At 45.6% G+C, this 25,314-nt stretch overlaps 1 protein-coding gene across 1 annotated transcript in view; it reads left to right on the top strand.

Annotated features, from left to right (window-relative positions):
* The first annotated feature begins 23,016 nt into the window (after positions 1–23,016).
* KIAA0040 (KIAA0040 ortholog) overlaps positions 23,017–25,314 on the top strand; it is a 37,603-nt gene continuing 35,305 nt past the window's right edge. The window contains exon 1 of the mRNA XM_068986568.1: positions 23,017–23,425. The gene's annotated coding sequence lies outside the window, so the exon portion shown is untranslated. The remainder of the gene's footprint in view (positions 23,426–25,314) is intronic.

Genomic DNA, 25,314 nt, shown 5'->3' with positions numbered 1-25,314 from the left:
ACAATCCTACACACCCATGACTGAAGCACCGATTCAAACAAACACTTCCTGGAACATCATTATCTCAAAGACAGGGTTTATATAAAAAATGTTTATTGAGCTTTACTGCATTCCTGGTACCGTGCTGGACTCAGGGACACTAAGATGACGGATCCAGATTCCTGTCCTCAAGAGCAGAAGTAGGCATAGAAGTAAATAATTACGAGTGGAGAGTGACTGGCTATACTTGGGGTATACACAAGGACACACTGAGACACAGAGAAAGCAGTGGTCCATTTAACCTGCAGGATTAAGGAACTATTTCTCAGAGGCAGTAACGACTGAGCTAGACCTTAAAAGATAATATGCTTTTCATGCCAACTGATGGTAAAGGCAAACCAAGCAGGGAAACCCCTGGATGAAGGTCCAAAGACTAAAGATGCACGTGAACTCAGGGAATTGCAACAGTTTCCTGAGAATTAGGACTTTTATAAGTCATACATAGTGTACATATACATACTATCTCACATGCATAGTGTATACATATCTTCCTATCTTTGTGAAATTGGCAGCAAATAATTATTCCAATTTTGTTGATGCATGTACCATGAACTTATACTCCCTATGCCATGAATTCATCAGTCTGCCTAATATTTTTAAACTAAACATGTGGAGGTTGTTAAATGGCCCTCAGTTACCTATGTCTTACTCCTCATAGGTTGCTGAATTTATATGAGACAGGCCACCCACAGTGATGAAGATCCTGGAGGGATGCAGAGGAAGAGAGACTGAAGGATCTAGGGACACAGCTTCCCAGCATGGGCATCTCAATGGCCCAACACAATAACCCAACATCCTGGAGAAATCAACATTCTCGAATTGTCAAAAATACGCTAGAACTGTGAGCAGTACATGAATCTGTCCTGTACATTGTGAAACCTAAGCCTTAGGTTATTTTGCAATATAAAAATAAAAAGTTTGCCATCAAGAAAAAAAATTTAAAAAAAAAAAATTTTAAAGACAAGATGTGCCAATTTGTGGAGAGACTCTCGGCACCCTAGGGTTTTGAGCCATTACAGATCATCTTATTTAGGCTACAGAAAGAGCTGCTATGTCCACAGCAGGCATCACTAAGTGATCTCAGTATGTTTTCCCACTGAACCTGAGATAAGGGGAGGTCAAAGCATCCCTTGTACTGTTAAAAATAGTGCTTTTAGGCACCATCAAAATGGCTCTATGCTTGCATTAAAATTGTCACTTCAAAATGTTATCTACCCAATTTTGTGTCCCAGGTCTGCTACGGAAGGGTTATATCTCCTTTCCAAAGATCACGTAATTTCTTTAAGCTTCTAATCCCTCCCTTGCAAAATGAAGATCTGGACCAAATAACCTCCAAAGTCCCATTCTGACAGTTCACAATTCTGACTTCTCTTTTTACCACATCCAGTTATCCCAAGCCACTATCTATACTAATAACCACTTGCCTTGGAGAGCAGAAGTCTAACCCCTAGTCCCAAAGCCATGCAGGTGAATCCTTGACCCAAACAGCACAGTTCATATGAAATGCCCCATGGGACCATCTGATCAGTGTTTTTGCCCCTTGTTTTGGGCAAATGTGCACTAGAAGTAAATCAGTAAGAAAATGATTGCTGTCCCTGGAGCAGTGACTTGAAAATCAATATTTGCCTTGTCCTCTGTGGTTTCATTTCCTGCCCGGAAACAGAGCTGGGTGCTGCAGATGAGGCCTGAGATGACAAACACTTCTGATATAGGTTCTGAGTTCAGCATGGCTTCCTTTGCTGAGATCTTGCTAAACACGAGAGAAACTTTTCTTTGGTGGGATCAGGCAGAAAGCACAATTTGGATGGACTTCACTCTGGGTTTCCTACTTTGGATGAAATTAGCTGGCATGCCACCTTCCAAAGGGCTTTCCAGCCTCAAGGAACCCTCAAAGTAGGTAGAGAAAGAGGAGGCACCCAAGGGTGCCAGCAGCCAGTGGGCAACAGGTGTGAGAAATGCAGCTGCACTGGGCACCCAGCCAGGAGGACCACAGAGTTGCCCCAGGAAGAGCCTACCCCTCAGCAACACTGGGTATAGCCTTCTACTAGGGCAGTGAGCTCTGCCTGCATATTTATAAGAGCACATAGGCAGTGTTTCAGAGCCTGAATTATAAAGCCAGAAACATGGGTTCAAGTTCCATCCCTGCCCTTTACCACTTCTCCGAGCCTCAGCTTCCTCATCCTTAAAATGATGCTAACAGTAGAATCTAATCACAAAGATCATTGTGAGCATTAAATAAAACAAGGAACAGAAAGCAAAAAAGTAGTCACTAGTTTACAGTGCTTTGCTGAGTTCTGCTTGTGTGTTCAGTCACTCAGTCATGTCTGACTCTTTGCGACTCTTTGGACGATTGCCCGCCAGGCTCCTCTGTCCACGGGATTTTTCAGGAAAGAATATTGGAGTTGGTTGTCATTTCTTCCTCCAGGGGATCTTCCTAACTCAGGGATCAAACCCGTGTCTCCTAAGTCTCCTCCTGCATTGCCGGTGGATTCTTTACCCTCTGAGCCATCGGGGAAGTTCCAGCTGTACTTGAGCCTGAGGCAAAAGGAAAAATCAGTACTACCAAGCTTGTCTTATTTAAAATCTTGATATTTTATGTTGGGCATGAATTTTTCGCATTTTTTAATTTTTAAAAACATTGTATTAAATAATTATTTATCTTGACTATTGAGGGACTTTGGGGAGGTATACCTTAACTCTTGCACACTCACCTAAGAACTCAGTAAATGTGGTTTAACCACCATCATATGATGGCTGCACATCACAATTTAGCACTTAATTACCTAATTTCTTGTATTAGTCATTGCTCTAGGTGGTTATGTCCTGTTTTCCAACTAATTTGTGCACTTATTAAGGGCACAGATTATGGCCTATATCTTTTACTCCTAAAACTGCTGAGTCATAAGAGATTCAAGTAAGTGCATGTCCGGTGATTACTTATAGCCCAAGGCAGACAATTTCCATCTCCACTGTCCTCTAATTGTTCCATGTGTTTAAAGGTTTCTGTCTCATGATCCTTGAGGCCAGAGATGGCATCTGGCATTTATTCTATGTGCCATGTCTGGTGTAAAGGTGGGGGACAGAGAACTGGCAGAGACCTCTGAGTTCATCTGATCCCACCTGCTCACTTTACAAAGAAATTATTTGCTGCCCAAAGAAGTTCAATGGTGTAGTAAAGCCACTCAGTGATAGTGCTGGGGTGAAAACGCAGGTCTTCTAGACTCTTTCTACTCTAGTGCTCTGTTAATTTTGTTTAACCTTGTCATGCCCACTGTATCAAGCACAGAATTCTACAAGTAGGTAAAATTCAATAAGTGATGGAGATGATTGATTTCCGGAACTTGAATAATCTTCTTGGCTTAAACAGGGACTAGGGAGGGAGTCATTGCCTGGAAAAATGACTGTGTATTTACCAGCTATCCACATCTCCTGGCTCAGTGTGGCAAGGTGGTTATGAGAACACTGGATTTGGAGTTAGACAGATCTGTGTCCTGGGTTCACTACTTCCTAGCCATGTGACCTTGGATAAAATTAAGTTTCTTAACTGAATTTTCCTCATCCAAAATGTAAACTTAACAATGGTACTTACCATATAGAATTGTGGGAAATTACACAAAACAGAAGCATGCGATGAGTAAGGAAGACTGTCTAACACAGAGTAAATTCTCAACAATATTCGCAATAATGACTGTTCTAAAAGTAAAGCCCTAAGAGTTAGGTGGGCCATTAGGGGAGACGGATAGAATCATATGTGCATTCATGCATGCACACTCAGTCACTCAGTTGTGTCTGACTCTTTGCAACCCCATGAACTGTATGTAGCCCATCAGGCTCCTCTGTCCTTGGAATTCTCCAGGCAAGACAGGGGAAAGTGAAAGTGAAAGTCATTCAGTTGTGTCTGACTCTTTGTGACCCTATGGACTGTATCCAGGCAGTCTCTCCTGTCCATGGGATTCTCCAGCCAAGAATACTGGAGTAGATTGCCATTCCCTTTTCCAAGGGATCTTCCCAATCCAGGATCGAACCCAGGTCTCCTGCATTGCAGGCAAATTCTTTACCTTCTAAGCCACTGCAAGAATACCGGAGTGGGTTGCTATTTCCTTCTCCAGAGGATCATTCCCATGTAGGGATCTAACCCACGTCTCCTGCAGCTCCTTCATTGGCAGTGGGATTCTTTGCCACTGAGCTACCTGAGAAGACCTAGAGTTATACGGATGGCAATATACCCACATCTTTATGTAATCATGGATAAAGACGGAGAAGAGGGAGCTAAATGATCAATTAAGCACTTAGAATTATGCAAAAGACTAGAGATATCTTCAAGAAAATTAGAGATACCAAGGGAACATTTCATGCAAAGATGGGCACAATAAAGGACAGAACTGGTATGGACCTAACAGAAGCAGAAGATATTAAGAAGAGGTGGCAAGAAGACACAGAACTATACAAAAAAGATCTTACTGTCCCAGATAACCACAATGGTGTGATCACTCACCTAGAGCCAGACATCCCAGAGGGTGAAGTCAAGTGGGCCTTAGGAAGCATCACTATGAATAAAGCTAGTGGAGGTGAAGGAATTCCAGCTGAGCTATATCAAATCCTAAAAGATGATGCTGTGAAAGTGTTGCACTCAATACACCAGCAAATATGGAAAACTCACCAATGGCCATGGACTGGAAAAGATTAGTTTTCATTCCAATACCAAAGAAGGGCAATACCAAAGAATGTTCAAATGCCCAATTGCACTCATCTCACACGCTAGCAAAGTAATGCTCAAAATTCTCCAAGCCAGGCTTTAACAGTACATGAACTGAGAACTTCCTGATGTTCAAGTTGGTTTTAGAAAAGGCAGAGGGACCAGGATCAAATTGCCAACATCTGCTGGATCACAGAAAAAGCAAGAGAGTTCCAGAAAACACTTACTTCTGCTTCATTGACTATGCTAAAGCCTTTGACTGTGTTGTTCACAACAAACTGTGGAAAACTCTTCAAGAGATGGGAATACCAGACACCTCACCTGCCTCCTGCCAATATTGTATGCAGGTCAAGAAGCAACAGTTAGAACCAGACATGGAACAACAGACTGGTTCCAAATTGGGAAAGGAGTATGTCAAGACTGTATATTGTCACCCTGCTTATTTAACATATGCAGAGTACATCGTGTGAAATGCCAGGCTGGATGAAGCACAAGATGGAATCAACATTGCTGGGAGAAATATCAATAACCTCAGATATGCAGATGAAACCACCCTTATGGCAGAAAGTGAAGAGGAACTAAAGAGTCTCTTGATAAAAGTGAAAGAGGAGAGTGAAAAAGCTGGCTTAAAAATCAACATTCAAAAAACAAAGATCATGGCATCCAGTCCCATCACTTCATGGCAAATAAATGGGTAAACAATGGAAACAGTAATGAACTTTATTTTCTTGGGCTCCAAAATCACTGCAAATGGTGACTGCAGCCATTAAATTAAAAGATGCTTGTTCCTTGGAAGAAAAGCTATGACCAACCTAGAGAGCATATTCAAAAGCAGAGACATTACTTTGCCAACAAAGGTCCATCTGGTCAAAGCTATGGTTTTTCCAGTAATCATGTATGAATGTGAGAGTTGGACCATAATGGAGGCTGAGTGCTGAAGAACTGATGCGTTGGAACAATGGTATTGGAGAAGACTCTTGAGAGTCCCTTGGACTGCAAAGAGACCAAACCAGTCAATCCTAAAAGAAATCAATCCTGAATATTCATTAGAAGGACTGATGCTGAAACTGAACTCCAATACTTTGGCCACCTGATGTGAAGAACCGACTCATTAGAAAAGACCCTGATGCTGGGAAAGATTGAGGACACGAGGAGAAGGGGACAACAGAGGACGAGATGGATAGATAGCATCACCAACTCAATTTTCATGAATTTGAGCAAGCTCCAGGAGTTGGTGATGGACAAGGTAGCCTGCTGCGCTGCAGTCCATGGGGTCTCAAAGAGTTGTACACAACTGAGTGACTGAATAACAACAATAATAATATACCCATATCTTTATATAATAGTGGATAAAGACTGGGAATAGGAAGCTAAATTATCCATTAAGCCTTTATAATTATACTGTATCTATCCCATGAAGCCTTATAAATAACTCTGATACCCAACCTATTCTGTGAGATCTCAGTTCCACATAACTGTGACAAGGACCCCACAAGTACATACACACCAGTAGCTTAGCTCCTGAAATCTCACAGATTTCCAAAAGCAATAGGAGACTGGCCCAGCAGACTGCATCCTGTCATAGAGTCAAGAGTGCCTAACTATAATCCCACTTTTAGTTTCATTTCAAGAGAAAACAAACTATATTAGCAAGGACGCCCAATCGATAAGCTGAAGCCCAGACAAATATAATACGACACTCCATGACTTGGAATGTTGCCAGCATAAGCCTGACACTATGAACAATGGATGGAGTGACCCAGGGAAACCAACTGCATAATCGAGTTCACACCATACCCTCATCTACTTTTGATCTTTTTGCCCTCCACACAAAGCAGGGCTCCAAAGCCAAATTCATATGACTCCACAGGAAGATGTAAGGTAGAGGTCCGTGTGAAAAGTTATCGTATTTTTTAGTACTTAGAACTTGAGGGAAAGAGACTTAGATATCCCAAATTTCCAATCAAAGACTCCAATATTTTGCATTTTTGGAGCATCTTTCAACCAAAATCCTGAAACCACTTCTGCTTGTCTGATATTAGCATCTCAGAGAAGCAGCCAAGAGTTTGTTGAAGCACTTTAAAGAGCACTTAATGTTCAAATCCCTTCTGAATTTTGAAAAAATGAGGGAAAACACAAATACTCTACTGGCAATCTGAAAGTTCTGTTAAAATTCAAGGTTTCATGTACACTCGTGGCAGATTCATGTAAATGTATGGCAAAACCAATACAGTATTGTAAAATAAAATAAAGTAAAAATAAAAATTAAAAAATAAAATAAAATTCAAGGTTTCCCAAAATCAATGTGGTATCCTAAATTGGATCCAAAAACAGAAAAGAAAAAAAAAAAAAAACGGGGTGGGGGGAACATTAGTGGATGTATTGGTGAAATTCAAAGAGTCCATAGTTCAATTATTAATACTGAGTTGGCCAAAAAGTTTCTTTAGGTTTTTCCAAAAGCTGTTGCAGAGAAACTTGAATGAACTTTGTGGCCAACCCAACACCATACTAATGCTAATTTCTAAATGTACAGCAGTCACATTAGATATCAGCACTAGGTAAAAATGAATGAAAGATATTTAATATCTCTGTATTTTCTTTGTAACTTGCCTATAAATCTAAAACTATTCCAGAATTCATTCAAAAAGTTATTTTTGAATTAGCAAAAAATTGTAAGTCAGGATTTCTTTCCCAAAGAAACTTAGGTGAGTGAGCGATATGGGGGTTCCTATTCCCTCTCCCCAGTAAAAAGTATATTAAAAGGAAAAAAATCTCCAGTCTTTCACTAGAGATTAACCTAAAGATGGCGGCCAACTCTGTGTCTCCTCCAGATAACATGTTGGAAGGCAAGGGGAACTGGGCTCTCCAGTCTGTGAAATGGAGATCATGACCTCTCTTTCAAGCATCCCCATGGGGAATTAAGCACACAGAGGATGTAGAGCACTCTGCACATATCAGGAGCTGCATGGGAGTGTCATTTTCCTTTGCACCTTCTCAGGACATCCTCACTGGCAACTCCTGTCAGTCTCTAGGGGTGGAAGGATGGCTCCTATATCTTGGTAGGAGGGCTCCCCATGTCCTTGGCCTTGGAGAGCCTGCTGGATGGCTTGGCACCTGGACAGTGAGCTGTGGTGTCTCAGCCCCACCTCTACAAGCACTCATGCTCTGCTGGGCTCCTGTTAAAACTCTCTGGAGGCAGCTCTGTCCTTGCACTACTTTTTCAAGAACAGCCCATCCATCACTGTGGGGGGATACAGAGACAGAAAAACCTATCACTTTCTTAACTAATTTACTTTTTCAGTAAGAGTGAGAAGGGAATAAATGAGTCATGAGCTGAAACTGGGGGGGCTCAACCTTGCCCCATAGACTGGCACTGTGCAAGCCACAAGGTGGGTCATTTCTAGAGCAACCTTTGCTGCCCTTGGCTTGGCCCAACTTTTAATATGTCTGCACTGACTCACTGTCTTTTGCTTCAAGGAAACTTAAATTAACTAGACTTTGTCATTGTGCGACAGTGTAGAACCCACCTGTTCTTCCTGACATTGCCTGGTCTTACAGATAGAGACTATTTGGTGAAAGTCCCAAGTTTTCACATCCTATGTCCATAGGTTGTAAATTTTCTTGAGTAATCTCTATTCCAAATATTCTGCCTTATGGATCCTAGAAAACATCAAAACGTCCCAGAAACGGAAAACGTTTTAGGATGTCTTCTCTCCCCGGCAGCCTCATCTACCTAAAGGTAACCACATGCTCTACCAGCCCATCAGCTTTCTTCATAAGAGGTCAAGGGACTTTCCTGGTGGTCCAGTGATTAAGAATCCGCCTCCCAATGCAAGGATCGTGGGTTTGAACCCCGGTTGGAGAACTAGGATCCCATATGTCATGAGGCAACTAAGCCTGTGTGGGGCAACTACTGAGCCAGAACACTCTGGGACCCACAAATAGAGTCTGTAAGCTGCAACAAAAGATCCCACATGATACACGGAGATCTCATGCACCACAATTAAGGCCCTTCTTTTCATGTCCGACTCTTTGCAACCCATGGACTGTAGCCCACCAGGCTCCTCTGTCCATGGGATTTCCCAGGCAAGAATACTGGAGTGGGTAGCCTTTCCCTTCTCCAGGGGATCTTTCCAACCCAGGGATCGAACCCGGGTCTCCCACATGGCAGGCAGACTGTTTACCACAGAGCCACCAGGAAGCCCTCACAACTAAGGCTGGAGGCAGCCAAATAAATAAATAAATACTTTTTTAAAAAGAAGTGGCCAAGGTACCCATCGGGTGTGTGGGTGCCATCAAGGACAATTCTCATGCTTTTTGGCCACTCAGTATCTGAATCCCCTTCATTGGTGTGCGTCCCTCTCCCTGTGAGGCAGAACTGTTCTCCCCTCTATGGAGCCGGCGATGACAGGTATTTGTGGTGACTGGCCTCCTGCACAACAGAAGGGCTAGCCTTGAACTGCTGCTGCTGCTAAGTCACTTCAGTCGTGTCCAACTCTGTGCGACCCCAGAGATGGCAGCCCACCAGGCTCCCCCATCCCCGGGATTCTCCAGGCAAGAACACTGGAGTGGGTTGCCATTTCCTTCTCCAATGCATGAAAGTGAAAAAGTGAAAGTGAAGTCGCTCAGTTGTGTCTGACTCTTAGCGACCCCATGGACTGCAGCCTACTAGGCTCCCCCCGTCCATGGGATTTTCCAGGCAAGAGTACTGGAGTGGGGTGCCATTGCCTTCTCCGAGCCTTGAACTAGACTCTACCAAATGAACCTCGTCCAGATGTCAAATTGGAAACTAGTCATACGAAAGAGCAGGGATCACACAGAATCCCATCTGCTCATCCAGCTTACAGACATAGCAGGGGCAGCAGACCCAGGACAGTCTCCAGCACCCACTGTTAGCGTGGCAGAGGACAAGCGGCAGTGTCTGGGCTGAGAAGAAGCTGCCATGCGTCTCCACCAGGCCAGTCCTTCAACACTATTGGGCTGTTTCCCCTGGCCTAGGAGCCCCTGGGTCTGGCCCTCTGACCTTTCTGAAAATTCTATGAACCAGAGTCTACTTCACAGGTCAGCAACCTATAGTCACACAGGGCCCCAGGCTCAGCTTACTGACCCTGTGTTTAGTTAAATGGTCAGATTCCCACCTTCTAATCCTTCAAATTTTTCACCAAGAGGGCTCACGTTTTCATTTTGCACTGGGTCCTACAAATTATGTAGCTGAGCCTGCCGTGAGCTGGCTAATAAGCTTAGGGCTTCTGTGCGCCATGGAGCCCTTTGGAGGCCTGATGAAGCCTATGAGGTATATAAAGAATGTTTTGAAATGTACACAATGAAATACATGGGAATCCAGCTATATTAAAATATAGTTTAAATATTTTTTGTAAAACAAATATAGGATAGCATAATAAGTGTGAATTTCATTAGCACATTAAATAAATCTAATGACAAGTCTAATAACTGCTGTTGCCCAGAAGTAGTATGAGCACAAATAATATTCTAGAATGCCTGCAATAACTGAAATGTGACTTGAACATACCTATGAATTCTAAAGGTGATAAAGTCACAGATATCTGATTTGTTGTCTATATTTATAACTGAGGGAAATGCTAAGTTCAGTGAGAGAATTTTTTAAAGTGAGGGCTTCCTGGTGGCTCAGTGGTAAAGAGTCCCCCTGCAATGTGGGAGACCTGGGTTTGATCCCTGGATTGGGAAGATCTCCTGGAGAAGGGAATGGCAACGTACTCCAGTATTCTTGCCTGGGAAATCCCATGGACAGAGGAGCCTGGGGGGCTACAGTCCATGGGGTCACAAAGAGTCAAACATGACTGAGCAACTAACCCTTTGACTTTCGATATAAGTCACAGACACCTTATTTTTTCATTACAGTTTAATTAATTAAAATTTAATATAAACATATCCCTTTTCTGATTCAGTCAGCCAAAGCTGTTGCTTTGTTGCTTACAAAGAGAAGCCTGTAGGATACAGGGGCCTGATGTGACCCAGGCCCCAGGCCGAGCACTGAGCATGCCAGGCTTCTCCACAGAAAACAAGTAAACCAACAGTCAGAGTGGCCCCGAGGGAGTCAAATGCGTATCCAACATAGTTCAGCCTCAAGTGTTAGGATCTTAGATGGGAAAGTGTCAGTGCTGACAGTCCAGGATGCTGGACTCTTACAAGCCCTGGGCATGTTACAAACTGGACATGTTACAAATCCTACATGTGTGGTATAAACCAAGGTATCTAGAGGTTTGAGCACATGGAGATCCCTTCCATGTGGGAAGGTCAACTACTAACAACTAACAACAGTTCTACCACCTGAGAAGGGAGATAAGATACATGACAATATAAACACTGCTCCAAGGCCCACAGTAAGTTAACAGAACACTGAAGAATCCCCTTCCTCAATTTCCCAAACCCTAATTCAGAATCCTTTCTTCTAGTCAATTGTTGTTGCTATTGTTTAGTCACTAAGTTGTGTCCGACCTTTTGCGACCCCGTGGACTGTAGCCCATCAGTCTCCTCTGTCCATGGGATTCTCCAGGCAAGATTACTGGAGTGGGTTGCCATTTGCTTCTCCAGGGGAGCTTCCTGACCCAGGGATCAAACCCAAGTCTTCTGCAGTGGCTGCCGGATTCTTTACCACTGAGCCACCTGGAAAGTCCTCTAGTCAAATTACCTCTCAGATATTTCAACATGAGTTTGTTTTTTGCACATCTCCTAGGAAATATGATCAAAACATACCTCCCCAGGTACTATTCTCTTGTTGCCCTTCCACTCTTCCTTTTGGGGGGAGAAGACTCAAAAGCCCCTCAATACAAGGGAATATCTATCCTTTCAGCACACTTGAAAAGCCCCCATTTATTTAGAAAGTAGAAAACAATCCATTTGCAGATATCTTTAATTTTCCAAAGTTATTTTCTATCCATTGTTACACTTGATCTCTGGGCACATATCACTATCCCTATTTTAGAGTTGAGGAAACCGAGGGTCAGAGAGGCTGTGACTCGCTTAAGGTCACAGAACAAGGAAGAACATTCAGGTTTCTTGCCTCTTAGCCCAGTGTCCTTTCCCCTGCCCATAACCCTCCTCTGAGCAGATCACAACAGAAAGGGAAGAGGTCTCTGAAAGGGAAGTACAATCATGCAGATCATCCAAAAAAAAAAAAAATCAAGACACCCACACCCCAAATTCTGGACAGCAGGTGTCAGTTAGGAAAAGAGAGGCTTGAAAAAGAAAAGAGATCACCTCCTCCTCTGACCCCAGACAGGCTCTGAGCCCCCAACATAGGACAGAATTCCCTTGGCCAGTGACCAGCACACAGAGGCCTTCCCATTCCTGCCTGGGATTGAGGCTCCTAACAACAGCAACAGCAGGAAAAGGGCTTCATGAACATGAAAATAAACAAACTTTCTATTTTTAGCTGGGCTGCAGCTGTGAGAGCTTCATTATTTGCTCTTTAGCTGCAGCCTTCTGAGGGAGGAGAGGCAAGGGGGGAGGGGTGGGGAATGAGGACAACTAGGGACAGTCATGCTGGGAGCCAAATTTTCCACTGCTGAACCTAATTACACACAGGCCGAAGAAACCCACGTCCAGCCTGGAAGTCTGTGGAGTCTGGAGGTCTGGAAAAACCAGAGAGCGACAACCAGGAAGCCAGCACATGACTGGGCTCTCTCCGGGCCATATATAGAAATAAATCATCTTTTGCCTACATGGTTTTTAGAGCTACTAAGAACCATGTCACTGAGTGATCCCATCAGAGGAGTGGAAGATAAGCTAGCAAGAAGAGACCTTTCTGGGTTTCCCAGGTGGCTCAGTGGTAAAGAATCTGCCTGCCAATGCAGGAGAGGCAGGTTTGATTCCTGGGTCAGGAAGATGCCCTGGAGAAGGAAACAGCAACCCACTCCAATATTCTTGCCTGAGAAATCCCACAGATAGAGGAGCCTGGCGGGCTACAGTCCATGGGAACACAGAAGAGTCAGACACAACTTAGTAACTAAACAACCAGAGCCCTTTCTCCCCTTCACTTAGACTCTAGTGGGAACCTTTGTGAATCTCACAGAAACTCGGATCCAGCATCTTCCAGGTTTAAACACACTGGGGTCCAGAATTCCCAACGAACGTGCAATGCTTTCTCCTGCCCAGCCCTCGCTGACAGCAGCAATATCGGGGGCTTGAGAAAGAACAACACTAATGTTGAAGGTGGGGAGTAAAGGGAGCTGTGGGCCCTCTCCTCTGTTTGCCTGGCACAGGACTGGGTGTTATGAGGAGGGAGTTCCAAGCCACCAGAGAGGAGGCACCTTTCCTTATAAATGTCACAGTGGCTTTAGGAAAAGCGTGCACCTGTGACTTCAGAAGCACCTCCTTAGCCATGCCGTACCTGAACCCATGGCATCTTGGATTATGTTCTTTCCCCCTCCTGTCGTAGCCCTTTTCTTTTTTTAAATGTAATTTTATTTCTTCCTTCTTGGCTGCACTGGGTCTTCGTGGCAGACTTTTCTCTAGTTGCAAAGAGCAGGGGCAACTCTGTAGTTGCGGTGTGTGGGCTTCTCATTGCCCATTGTTGTGGAGCTCGGGCTGTAGACTGTGCAGGCTTCAGTGGCTGCCGTTCCCCGGCTCTCGAGCACAGGCTCAACAGCCGTGGCATGTGGGTTTAGTTGCTCTGCGGCATGTAGGATCGTCCCAAATCAGGGATCAAACCTGCACTGGCAGGTGGACTGTCCGCCACCAAGCCACCAGGGAAGCCCTCGTGGCCCTTTGCCTGCACGGTCCCAACTATACGTTCAGTCTTTGTGAGGACACAGAATTGCAGACCCTGAAGCGTACTGAGGAAGGAAAGAATACAGTGCTTTGGGTACTTACAAGGAACACAGTAGGAACACAGAGGACTGGCTTGTCCCTCATTCCTGGAGAGCTAAGATCTTTTCAGGGAATATGGTGGTACCCAAACAAGTAGAGATTAGGTAAATGGAAGAGTTTCTCCTTAAACACTGCCCCCCATGAAAGTTGTTTAGTCATTAAATTGTGTCCAGCTCTTTTGCAACCCCATGGACTGTAGCCCAACAGGTTCCTTTCTGTCCATAGGATTTCCCAGGCAAGAATATCGGAGTGGCAGCAAAAGAGACACAGATGTAAAGAACAGATTTTTGGACTACGTGGGAGAAGATGAGGGTAGGATGATATGAGAGAATAGCATTGAAACATGTATATTGTCATATGTAAAATAGATGACCAGTGCAAATTCAATGCATGAAGCAGGGAACCCAAAGCTGGTGCTCTGGGACAACCCAGAAGAATGGGGTGGAGAGGGAGGTGGAGGGGGGTTCAGAATGGTGGGACACATGTATACCCATGGCTGATTCATGCCAATGTATGGCAAAACTGCCACAATATTGTAAAGTAGTTAGCCTCCAATTAAATTAAATTATTATTTTTTTTAAAAAGAATTCCAGAGTGAATTGCCATTTCCTTCTCCAGGGGATCTTCCCAACCCAGGGACTGAACCTGCATCTCCTGTGTTGGCAAGCGAGTTCTTTACCACTGAGCCACCAGGGAAGCCCCCTCCCCTCCCATAAGAGCATGGCTCTCACATAATAAGATGGTAAGCAGACATAGCAGGACTAAAATATAAAAGAACTTAACCCCACCATCTCAAAAATAGTCAGTTTCTACCTACCAATAACATTGATCATTTTACCCAGCCCAGGGATATTACATTACTGAGCAAACCAAATTACGAGAAAAAAAAAGACAGCATCATAATCTATTTGACTGTGAATTTCGACAGCTAACAATGTAAGTCCTGAAATCTTGGGGCTGGAAGAGATCATATGGGCTACTGAACCCTCTCACCAGCTATAACAACCCCTTCTACAGTATCTCTGCCTGGTTGTCACCCAGCCTCTGCTCCAATTGCTCCTATGATGGAGAGGTCTCCAAGGATCAAGACAACCAGTTACTTCATTTTAAAGGCAGGAATTATAGTGCATAGTGGCTTCCTACCAGGCTGAAGTTAAGTCTCCCAGCCTTTCCACACTCTAATAAATCGCAAAAGGTCACCAGACCAACTTTGAGAGTGGTCAGTTCATTGTTCAAAATCTGCAGCCACTCCAACAACTGATATACAAACTCTAATCTCCTGTGTTGGCAAGCGAGTTCTTTACCACTGATCTCCATCTAAAAGACTGGAAGAGTCTATATCAAAATGTAATACTGGTTATATTTGGTCACCAGGTTTATGGATGATACTTTGTTTTTCTCCTTCATACTTTTGAGTCTTTCCCTACTTTTCAGAGATAGAGAGATTAGGAAAGGATAATCAAATAAATACTGTTACTTACAAAAAAGCTCTACAACGTTAATTCCTTCATGTTGTATCCAATTTAGCTCCCTTTCACTCTTTCTCCATCTTTAAATTCTTCTGCACTGCCTAGATTCTGGCCAACCCACCTCTATCATAAAGGTTTCCTTGACTGCTCCAGCCCTTACTGCCTTTAAATCCAAATTATAAAGTTGAGCACTTTATTATAAGCAGTTTTCTGCTGTTAATTATAGCATGGGTCAGTTCTACATTAGATGTAAATTCCTTAAGGACCATATCATGTTGCCTACCTAGCACAATGCAGCAGTTACTGTGGATTCTCCATCAATATTTGCTAGCAGATGGATGGATGGGTGAAATTCCATTGGGTGTATTTATTAGTGCAGTTGGTTAAAGCATAGTTTGAATCGTTAGAACAGTTCTAATAAATATGTTTTGAATGCCATCTGATCCTATGCTTTTCAAACTAGGGTGCCCACAACCCTGGAGGAATATGGAAAAGTATGTCAAGTGTATAAGTCAAAAAACATTAAATAATGTCTTCCTGTTGTTGTCGTGTCCAGCTCTTTGCTAGTCCAAAGACAGCACCACGCCAGGCTTCTCTGTCCTTCACTATTTCCCAGAGTTCACTCAAATACACATCCACGAGTTGGTGATGCTGTCCAACCATCTCATCCTCTGCTGCCCTCTTCTCCTTTTGCCTTCAATCTTTCCCAGCATCAGGGTCTCTTCCAATGAGTCAGCTCTTTGTATCAGGCAGCCAAAGTATTAGCGCTTCAGCTTCAGCATCAGTCATGTCTTCCTAAAACAAAAATATTCCCCTTCAGAGGAACACTCTGGTGGGAAAGTATGAGAAGCACTTTTGTAGCCCATGTTTTTTTAAGTGCAGGAATTCCCTCTAAGGCTGATATTCAGATACTGTTTGAGTTCATCCATTTAGACTTTGCTTCTAGATACTTTCAGATACCTGTTTATACCCCACCAAGAGATGTTTCTGAATGAAGGTATCATTCATCTTGCAGACAACAGGATAGAGACTGCTGGTCTAGGAGCCAGAACACCTTGGTTCTGGCCCAGTAGTGCAGCCATTGTGGGCAACCAGCCTCTTGAAGCCCCAGCCTCTCATCTACTCTGCCCTCCTAACAAACATTGAATTAAATTAAATAATACATTTGAAATGTCTTTGTAAACTGAAATTTACATGCAAGCTTCTGGTATTATTGTAGTTGTCTTTATCATCCCAGAATCAGTTAATCTGACTGTGTCCCAGGAGACACGTTTTCTTCCCAAATCTGTCCAGTTGAACTAAGGAGAGTAGCTGCAGAGCTCTGAATTGAGCAATTTTGCTTCCCTGGTGATACAGAGGTTAAAGAGTCTGCCTGCAATGTGGGAGACCTGGGTTCGATCCCTGGGTCAGGAGGATCCCCTGGAGAAGGAAATGGCATCCCACTCCAGTATTCTTGCCTGGAGAATCCCATGGACGGAGGAGCTTGGTAGGCTACAGTCCACAGATCGCAGAGTCGGACACGACTCAGCGACTTTCACTTTCTTTAGGTGGAAATCTGGCTCCACCAGACTAGACTCTCATTCATTTTTATATATCTCAGGTTATCCACAGTACAGGGAGAGAATGAATGCTTAATGAATGCTGAATAAATGTGTTTCTATTATTTGGAATTTCTGCCTTCCATCATTTACCTGATTTCTGACAACATTAAAACTCTTCCAAACCTCAGCCTCTTTAACTATAGATAGGTAGAACAGTACCTCCGAGTACTGAAAATTTAAAAGCAATATACATCAGTTGCCTGGCTCATAGGGAGCAGTAAGTCAAAGGCAGTTAAAACAGAAGGAGAGGGTGAGTGTATTTCTGCAACTTAGCAGATGAAGGCTAAATTATTATTTTATGATTTTTGTCACCCCTTCCTTTTACCTGTTATGAAAGAGCCAGCCCAGGGAAAGGACGTTTATTTGCAGCAATGTTGTTCTGAGTCACTGAACTAGTTAAGGAAGCAAATTTCAAAGGCACAGTTACTTGGTGGGCCCTCGGGGCAAAGGGAATAAACAATTCTAGTCTTCACAGAAACTTCTTCCACAATGAATATGCTTGGGAATGGGGAGCTGGGGTTTCCTAGGCATCTCTCTGACAAAGTGACAAGAAATGCTTTACCTTGGCCATGGAAACACTGTGCGAAACCCCCACGGTGGACTCACTCAACAAACTGACCAGTAACCAAGAGCGCTGGGGAAACAGCATTCAAGACACCAACCCAGGAGGCAGAAACTGAAAATGAAAACTGAGCCCCTGCACGCTCCAGAGGTATAAACAAACGGACTTCCAAGCCAGCACCACCCATTTGCCAGCCGCACTGCTGGAAGTGGGGGCTCCATCTCTAGGACTTACAGGAGGGCTCGAGAAAGCACAGCGCAAATGGAGCAGATGGACACGGGTGTGAGAGGAGACCTGGGGATTGCCAGAGGAGACATTTATGAGCTTCCTCAACTTCCCCCAATGCCAAGGTTTAGAGCTATAGTCATAAAAGTAAGATTTCCACCACCCTCCCCCCCCGCCCCCGCCCTGGGCATCCAAGATAAAGCATTGAAGACGCTCTGGATGCTGTGTAGAAAAGCGCTCCCCAAAAAAGTATATTGTCACTGCTCTTTTTAGAGGAGCTTTCATAATTAGAGTAATTTATGTCAGAATTAGACAGTTTAGGGAATGGAAATCTAATTGCAAGAGATAAATATAATAACCGATATGAAAACAGGCTCTCAAAATCTGCTTAGAAATCCAAAGCCAAAATGAAAAAGCAATGCATTTTAAAAAAGGCTACAAGGGGTGGGCTGGAGAGAGGGGTTGGCGGAGGTGTGGCGAGGAAATACTTTCTCAGAATGGTTATAATTTAGCTGGAAAACTCACTGTTTTTAGGATAACCTGCTAAAACTGAACATGCATGAGACTAAAAATAAAAGAAAGCATCTGCAGCACATACTTGGCTAAGGTAAAAAGAATGAGGTTTTGCTACCTTCATGAGGCAAAGGCCATGGAGACTGTAGAATTGAGCATGTCCATTGGCTCAAATCCAGGCCAGGGTTCCTGTCCACAAAGACCCCATGTTCAGGGCCTGTTGGGCCACCCTGAACTCCCAACCACATGGAGTCAATATCGGCTTCTTCCAGCACTCTTTAGGGCTCTGCCATTCGCAGGTCTGTTCCAAATCCCTCTGGAATCCATTTATGTTGCCAGCCTGAACCACCTCTGGGAGATAATCCATCCCATAAATTCATGACCTGCTGCATAGTGTAGTATTTCCGCCGACTTGTCCTGAACTTGCCTCCCTCGTGGTTCCTCAGTGCTGCTGAGTTTCAGGATCTGGTGAACAAGTCTGTGCTCATCCGACCCGCACCATTTATAGGCTGACCATTTCTCCCAACAGCCTGCATCTTGTCAGTCACCCTTCTGACTTTCAATGGGTGCCTTAGGGAATCCAGGCTGCTGATCCGGTACTTTCTGTAGCCCAGGTATGCTTTGAGATCCTTGCCCAAGAGTTGCAGGCACAAATATAGCCCAGGTTAAGGTGAGAGTAAGATAATGTCCTCAGTTTAATATTTTCCTTTCCTGAAAAATGGACTTCCCTTGTGGCTCAGTTGGTAAAGAATCTGCCTGCAGTGTGGGAGACCTGGGTTTGTATCCCTGGGTGGGGAAGATCCCCTGGAGAAGGGAAAGGCTACCCACTCCAGTATTCTGGCCTGGAGAATTCCATGGACTATATAGTCCATGGTGTCACAGTCGGACGTGACTAAGCAATTTCACTTTCACTTTCTTTCACTTTCCCTGAAGAACAGGCCCATTTGGGGGCAGCACTGTCCCAGGTGCAAACACATTATATTTGACATGGCTTCTGGACTCAGAGAGTTTGCAAACTGAAAGGACAGTGTCTGCAGGCAGCACAAGGTGGGTAGTTTCAGGCCAGTAGTGCAAGTCAACCATCTGGTCCAGGGTATCATCAAGAAAGAAAAGCAAGTGTCGCAGACCTGGCCTTCACAGCAGACTATGGTTCTATGCTAAATACCACCCCCACCCCCCAACAATGCCCTCCCGCCTTGATTTTCACACGCCTTGATTTTCAACCCTCTGAAAGAGGCAACAACTTCTGTCCCCAACATACTGATGTGAAACCAGAGCTTAGCAGGTGCTAGAGTTAGCAGGGGGTAGTCACTCAAATCTCCAGTCTCTGTTCACAGATCAGCTTAGTGTGGCTTCTTTTTTTCTTCTAATTAGATGTTAAGGCTATGCCAAAGCTTTTGACTGTGCGGATCACAATAAACTGGAAAATTCTTCAAGAGATGGGAATACCAGACCACCTGACCTGCCTCTTGAGAAACCTATATGCAGGTCCTATATGCATTCCTATATGCAGGAAGCAACAGTTAGAACTGGACATGGAACAACAGACTGGTTCCAAATAGGAAAAGGAGTACGTCAAGGCTGTATATTGTCATCCTGCTTATTTAACTTATATGCAGAGTATATCATGAGAAACGCTGGGCTGGAAGAAGCACAGGCTGGAATCAAGATTGCCGGGAGAAATATCAATAACCTCAGATATGCAGATGGCACCACCCTTATGGCAGAAAGTGAAGAGAAACTAAAGAGCCTCTTGATGAAAGTGAAAGAGGAGAGTGAAAAAGTTGGCTTAAAGTTCAACATTCAGAAAACTAAGATCATGGCATCTGGTCCCATCACTTCATGGCAAATAGATGCGGAAACAGTGGAAACTGTCAGACTTTATTTTGGGGGGCTCCAAAATCACTGCAGATGGTGATGCAGCCATGAAATTAAAAGACACTTACTCCTTGGAAGGAAAGTTATGACCAACCTAGATAGCATATTCAAAAGCAGAGACATTACTTTGCCGACTAAGGTCCGTCTAGTCAAGGCTATGGTTTTTCCAGTGGTCATGTATGGATGTGAGAGTTGGACTGTGAAGAAAGCTGAGCTCCGAAGAATTGATGCTTTTGAACTGTGGTGTTGGAGAAGACTCTCTAGAGTCCCTTGGACTGCAAGGAGATCCAACCAGTCCATTCTGAAGGAAGTCAGTCCTGGGTGTTCTTTGGAAGGACTGATGCTAAAGATGAAACTCCAGTACTTTGGTCACCTCATGCAAAGAGTTGACTCATTGGAAAAGACTCTGATGCTGGGAGGGATTGGGGGCAGGAGGAGAAGGGGACGACAGAGGATGAGATGGCTGGATGGCATCACCAACTCGATGGACGTGAGTTTGCATGAACTCCAGGAGTTGGTGAAAGACAGGGAGGCCTGGCGTGCTGCAGTTCATGGGGTCGCAAAGAGTCAGACACAACTGAGTGACTGAACTGAACTGAACTGAAGGCTCTGTTCCACTCCATTTAGAGTCCACTAACCTCTTGACCACTCTCAAATATCTTTACTAAAAACATGAAAAATAATGAGGATTAAGCAAAATGTAACAGCACCGTGGTGGCTTGTGGCCAGCCATGAGGTCATCAGACCTGAGATTTCTGTGCCAAGAGAATAAAGCAGTAGGTTGTGCTCTAACCTGCTGTTTTGTAAGGACTGCGTCATCCACCCAGAGTGAGAACATCCTGGTCAGTCGCCCACTCCTTCACTTCTACCATAATTGCATCTTCCTCGTAATGCCAGTCCCTCCACAGACTTGGAAGCCTTGCAAAATACCGTGAGCAAATCTGCCTTCTTGCCCACTGCTTTCTCTGCCACAGAAGAGATGGCAGAGAAAGCAGTCTCACTTATCGAGACATTACAGAGATACAAGTTACGTATTCGTGTAAGTGGCTTCAGTCGTGTCTGACTCTATGCGACCCTATGGGCCACAGCCCACCAGACTCCTCTGTCCATGGGGTTCTCCAGGCAAGGACACTGGCGTGGATTGCCATGCCCTCCTCCAGGGATCTTCCTGACACAGGGATCGAACCCACGTCTCTTATGTCTCCTGCCCTGGCAGGCGGGTTCTTTTACCACTAGCGCCACCTGAGAAGCACACCTTATGGTTAGGCCTGGCATTTTCTTTCCCCCATTGATAGCCATGACCATAAAGCCCTAGGTTCAAGTCAATTGCCTCAGTTTCTCTTGTTTAGTTGCTTTCTGCCCTCTCCTCTAAAAACAACCCTTAAAATTGTCACGTAGGCCAGAACCAATGTGTAACATTGCTCCAGCTTTCCAGGAAAGCATCTTCTGTACTCCTTCCTCAATAGACTTCATTCCAGGCCCAAACGTGACCCTTGCTCACATGTGGGATTCCTTCACAGAAGGGGCTTTCCTCCTCTGCTTGATGATATAGTAGTGAAAGGATGGCTGGAGGGACCAGGAACAGACTCAGATCTGGGTTCCACCACTTATGAGTTATCTGACTGTGTGGAAGTTACTGAGCTACTCTGAACCTGAGATTCTCATCTGTAAAATGAGAACAATACTACATCTCACAACTATGTTGCAAAAGGCTGAGTGATGTTATGTGCCAAGCTCCTGGCACACTGCCATGTCCTTAGCATGAAAGGAAACCTCCATTCCCAAATCCTCAGGCCAGCACTCAAGGCCTCATTCCACCCCTGCCCTGACCCCACATCCCTTGCTCAGGGCTCTGTTAGACTCTGGCTTTCAGCTCAAGAGTGTCAGAGGAACCAGTTCTATTAATACATAGGTAGACAGTTTAGACTCAGTGAGGTTAGCGAGTGAGTGTTTTCCCACCTTGGTTAGCATATCTGCTAAGAGACGCTCCTCATCCGGACCCTTCTAAGCAATCTCTCCAGCCCAATCGTCCAATCTCTGCTGGCCCTACCTGACCACCTGTTAGCCCACCTGCTTCTGGAACCCACCTTCCCCCTCTTCTTGTTCAAATCCAGACTGAGTTTTCTCCACCCAGGTTTCTGGCAACGAGGTCTGATCTAATTTCCTTCCACTGGAGGAAAACTTTTCTCTCTCTCTTTCCTTAATGATCCTTGGCATTTCTGATGGGAGTGCTGGGTTTTCTCTTTGGTCTTTAACTCAGAGCCATTTGGTTTCTCCGTCACTAACAGAAACAGATCTCTCATTCCTCCCTGGAAACAGCTGGCGGCCCTAGTCATTTTTAACACCCACCCGCAGAGGCCAAAGGACACCAGCACTCAAGCACAGGAGGTGGAGGGCAAGAAGACACAGCTCAGCACCTGGCACCTGGGCACCTGGCAGAAAGAGTCAAGAGGGCAGCATCTCAGGTCCATGACATGGAAGGACACTTGGACACTCCAGGGCCAGGCTTCCCACACACACAGCACCTGGGAAACACTGAGCCCCCTGCCATGAGTCATCAGAAACTTTGGGTCTGGAGTCCTTCCCACATGGTGGGCAGCTCTTTCATTTCCTAGCTTCCCAGGTGCTGGACACCTGACCACTAGATCCAAATAGAGTGGATGCAGGGCAATACTGAGGAAGAGAGGGGAAGCAACTCTGAGACCTCTGTGAAGGCATTTCCCCCTCTGTCTCTGCTTCTGACAGCTCCTGCTGGAGCACACACAGTTTCTCATGGCCGTGCAAAGTCTTCTCCAAGGTGTTGCGTGTACTGCATCAAACACACAGCGCTGACCATGGGCTGTGTGGTCACTGGATGGAGTCCAGTGAAGGCACTAGAAGCTTCACCCAATCTGCCCCATGGGCACCCTCTCCATCACCTCCCACCCTCTCTCCGAGAAGGCTGCTCCATTAGGAAGAGCTGGGCTGTTTTCCCTTAAGCCCATTTTCCCTCCCAAATAGGTCTCAGGACTCTGGGAACTTTGTTGCGTCTCTGAAAGCCACTGAGGGACTGGTTGGTTCCGCAGGCAGGCAGGGGAGCGGCTGTGTCCTGCAGGAGGCGTGTTCCGGGACGGCTGGGGCACCGACACGTAAGGGCGGGGCGGGGACGGGGGTAGCCGGCGGGAAGCCCGGGCAGGAGGGCACGTCCGGGCCCGTGTGCGCCCAAGTCCAGGGGCACCAGTCCTCCGCGGGCCCGGGCCCGGGGTGGAGAGTGTGGGCCGAGCCCAAGACGCGCGAGGGGCAGCGAGTCTGATTCAGGAAGTCGAGCCTCTGACATCAGGGACAGGACGACTGAGTGGAGTGAAACCTCAAAAATGCGAAGCGTCCGCCCGCGGGAGGGCAGGGGACATAGAGGGCGCCTTTCTCGCCACCGGCGGCAGGTACGCGCGGCGCAGGGCAGCCCCCGCTGACCCTCCCCTCCGGGCCAGGACCGCGCGGGACCCGCAGGGGCTTCCGAGGAGACACCCGGGACCTCGGCCGCCTTCGCTGGGGCAGCACCTGGCGGATCCCCAGGCGACTGCGCCTGCAGGAAGCCCTCCGGTGGAACTCAAAGGTGAGTCTCAAGAGTTTGTTTGGTTGTTGTGTGTGTGTGTGTGTGTTTAAATACTTTTTAAGGTGCCTTCCGTTGGCAAGGGGACTTCCCACTCCTTGCCTCTATAAGGATGAGTCCAACCCCAGAGATCAGTGAAATCTGAAGATCATTTCCAAACAGCTTCTTGCCCCTCACTTCCAGGGTTCCCCCCCACCCCTCGCTTTGCAAGGATTCTCAGCAGCCTGACATCTGCTTCTGGGCTGAGTCCACATGGGTTCCTAGCCGCGTCTGGGGTGGAGTTCTCAGACTCTGACAACAGCTGCCGGCAGGAGCGGCCTGAAAGGGACAGAGGGACATTCAGTTTGCCACGGAAGAAGTCAAGACCTGAGACCCTCCAAAAAGTATGCCAGGCTCACAGGTTTCTGAATTGTTCTAGGCGAAGCCCAATTTTCAAGGGGTCTAAGAAAGTGGCCACAAGAAAAATACGGCCTGGAGCCAGGGCTGGAATGGGAGCCTTTCTGCTATTTCCTGAGCCTCAGGGGATTTGCTGTGACCCAGACTGCTACCTAACTTCTCTGCCTCTCTCAAGGGTCCCACTCCTACTCCCCTCCCCACCCTTGAAGGAGGACACAATGAGACCTGGTTCCCTAGTGTTTTGAAGAGCTTCACAGGAATACATTTTGTAATAGAGTTAAATAAACTATAGACGTTAGCTTGTGGGAACACCAGTCTTGCCCAACCGAAAGGGAAACTGAAGCAGACAAGCACGGCTTTAATTTCTCAGAGAACACTGGCAGTCCACTTGCTGCAAGAATTCTGCTGAATGAGGAAGGGTGGTACCCTTGAGCATCTGAGAAGCACTTTTCTCCCAAAGCTGTTGCATTTAATTCACTCAGCTCAAGAGCGTAAGAACCCGAAGGTAATCTGAAGGGACCTTCATTCTGAAGTCCTGCTGGATAAGGAAGAGCCTTGATTTATATGGAGCACGACTTGAAGATAGCACTGATGCTAGGCTGTTCCTAACCTCGGTACAAATGGTTTCCATGTTCCACCTAGAGAATTTAGCAAAGATGTCACCATCAAACTCCTGGCCTGATGTGTCTACCTGTTGCCCAGTGCTGGGCTGGGGAGGCGGATGTATTGAAAAATCTGATCAAGTCTTTCATTTTATCTGAGATTCTGTCTCCCCATCCCCAGTCCGGATATAACTTTAGGAAAGAAATGCATTGAAAACCAAATGTTTCTCTAGCCTTCAAACTTTGTTAATATTTAACCCGTGGAATGGGCTTCCCTGGTGGCTCATGCGTGTGTGTGTGTGTGCGCTAAGTCACTTCAGTAGTATTTGACTCTTTGCAACCCCGTGGACTGTAGCCCGCCAGGCTCCTGGAGTGGGTTGTCATTTCCTACTGCAGGGGATCTTCCTGACCGAGGGATTGAACCTGCATCTCTCATGCCTCCTGCATTAGCAGGTGGGTTCTTTACCACTAGCATCACCTGGGAAGCCCCTCCCTGGTGGCTCAGTGGTAAAGAATGTGCTTGCTAATGCAGGAAACATGGGTTCAATATCTGGGTCAGGAAGATCCCCTGGAGAAGGAAATGGCAACCCACCCCAGTATTCTCACCTGGGAAATCCCATGGACAGAGGAGCCTGGCAGGCTATAGTCCATGGGGTCGAAAAAGAGTTGAACATGACTTAGAGACTAAACAGCAAACCTGTGGAACAGAGAAAGGATGCTTTCCACCCTCTCCCCTGAATACTAACCCCAAGAGAATAATGAACACTCAACAAGCTGAGTTAGTGATTTCATCAAAGAGAGATGTACATCCATCCCATCCATTCTTTCAAAGTTACTATGCTCACTGTGTGTCAGGCCATATGCCAGGGCCTGGGAGTCCAAAGATAATGGTAC

The sequence above is a fragment of the Capricornis sumatraensis genome, chromosome 14 (assembly GCF_032405125.1).
Source record: "Capricornis sumatraensis isolate serow.1 chromosome 14, serow.2, whole genome shotgun sequence".
Taxonomy (NCBI): Eukaryota; Metazoa; Chordata; class Mammalia; order Artiodactyla; family Bovidae; genus Capricornis; species Capricornis sumatraensis.
The sequence above is the reverse complement of the archived record's forward strand: the minus strand, read 5'-3'. Positions and strand labels throughout refer to the sequence as shown.